A 2,332-nucleotide genomic window follows, 5' to 3' on the forward strand; every position below is an offset into this window, starting at 1 on the left:
TACTCGTCCAAGCCCTCAGTATGAGGGTCTGCACATAGTAGGTGCACATAAACCCTAGTAATAATATTTATTATGTTCTTACTGTATGTAGGACACTCTACTAAGTACTGGGAATCATCATATGGACGTTGTCCCTTAAGGAACTCAAAAATCTATGGCTAATAATTGTGGTATTTGTTAAGTGATTACTTTGTGCCAAGGACTGTATTAAGCTCTGAGCTAGATACAAGATCATCAGATACATCATGGAGCTCACACCCTAAGTAGAAGAGAGAACAAGTATTGAATCTCCATTTTGTAAATGAGAGAACTGAAGCAGAGAGAAGTGAAATGACTTGCCAAAGATCACATACCAGGCAAGTGACAGAACTAGGACAAGAACCCAGGTCATCTGACTCTCAGGACTGTTCTCTTTCCACTGGGTCACACAGATTCTAATTGATTGATGTGCTCTACGTGAATATTCACATTGATTTCACTGGGAAGGTTACAGATATATGTCTCCCAACATTTCTGTGGGATTGCTGATCAGCATCAGAAATTCCCCACTCCACGTGCTTCAGAGATGGGACTCTCACATCCTGCAGATGGGAAGTTGAGTGGCAGGAGAAAGGTCAGCAGGACCAGTAATAAAACCGGGGGTTTAAAATCAGAGATCAGCAGGGATTCTGAATCTGTCAGGGAGTGTTGTGCAATCCAAGAAAATGACAGAAATGGATGGGATAAGGGACTAGGGTGAGGTGTCTTGATGGCATAGTGGGGAGAGCAGAATGCAGTGGGTCCCCAGAAGAAGTGACTGATGCAATAAATTTAAACCGTGGGTAGTTGAGTGTGGAGAAGCTCATGGAAACTACAAACTGAGTCTATCGGATGACAGACGGCTTGGGATCTCGTGTGGGACAAATTGATAGTAAAAAAGCTCACAATGGAGATCCGGCCCCTCGTGCTCCAACTTGGAACTTCTCCCTCTTCACATCTGACATACACAGTTCTTCACACATTCAAATCCCTGGTTATAAACCTACTCCTTCAACAAGACTTCCCCAATTGCTTTGCCAGTACTCTGAGCCATACCATCCTTTCAGCCAACTCTAGTACTTACGAATGTATCTGTTACCAACGTCAGCACTGATGTGTATATAAGCCCTTAGTCATTTTTTGAACCACCTGGGTTGTAAATACTTCCAATTTGTTTCCCCCACTAGAGTGTGAGGGAAGGACATGTGTCACTTAATAATTCTATACTTCCCAAGTGCCCAGTACAATGAATTGCTCCATATAGGTGCTCAGTAAATATTGCTACTACTACTACTATTATCACTTCTGACTGTGGTGGAAAACTGGAGGGTGGAGGGCATTCAGGGAACGGCTGTGAGGATTATCCATAATTGCCCTTCATAACTCCAGCTACTAGTATGCCTGTTTCTTCCCAACACAATTTCCCCATACTACCCACTTAGTTGTACCAGTCCCTCCAGAGTCCTCCATCTCTCCATTCCTCCCCCAAACCTTAAGTCATACAGTGGAATGAAGAGGGGAAATAGGGCATAGCTAGGTGAAGTGGATTTTGTCTCAGTCCACCCCAAGACCTATCTCTCAAACTAACCCTCCCCTACCCCAACCCTGCAAAATCTGAGACTTTTCCTGTCTGCAAGCTGAATGCTTCCAGGGGTTTAAATCTCATGGCACTGATCAATCAATCAATCAATCAATCAATCGTATTTATTGAGCGCTTACTGTGTGCAGAGCACTGTACAAAGCGCTTGGGAAGTACAAGTTGGCAGCATATACAGACAGTCCCTACCCAACAGTGGGCTCACAGTCTAGAAATGGGAGACAGAGAACAAAACCAAACATATTAACAAAATAAAATAAATAGAATAGATATGTACAAGTAAAATAAATAAATAGAGTAATAAATATGTACAAACATATATATATTTTCAGGTGGTGTGGGGAAGGGAAGGAGGTAAGGCAGGGGGTGGAGGGGGGAGGAGGGGGAGAGGAAGGAGGGGTCTCAGTCTGGGAAGGCCTCCTGGAGGAGGTGAGCTCTCAGTAGGGCCTTGAAGGGAGGAAGAGAATTAGGTTGGCGGATGTGCAGAGGGAGGGCATTCCAGGCCCGGGAGATGACGTGGACCGGGGGTCGACGGCAGGACAGGTGGGAACGAGGCACGGTGAGGAGTTTAGCGGCAGAGGAGCAGAGGGTGTGGGCTGGGCTGTAGAATGAGAGAAGGGAGGTGAGGTAGGAGGGGGCGAGGTGATGGAGAGCCTTGAAGCCCAGGGTGAGGAGTTTCTGCCTGATGCACAGATTGATTGGTAGCCGCTGGAGATT

This window comes from Tachyglossus aculeatus, unplaced genomic scaffold (assembly GCF_015852505.1).
Source record: "Tachyglossus aculeatus isolate mTacAcu1 unplaced genomic scaffold, mTacAcu1.pri scaffold_1_arrow_ctg1, whole genome shotgun sequence".
NCBI lineage: Eukaryota > Metazoa > Chordata > Mammalia > Monotremata > Tachyglossidae > Tachyglossus > Tachyglossus aculeatus.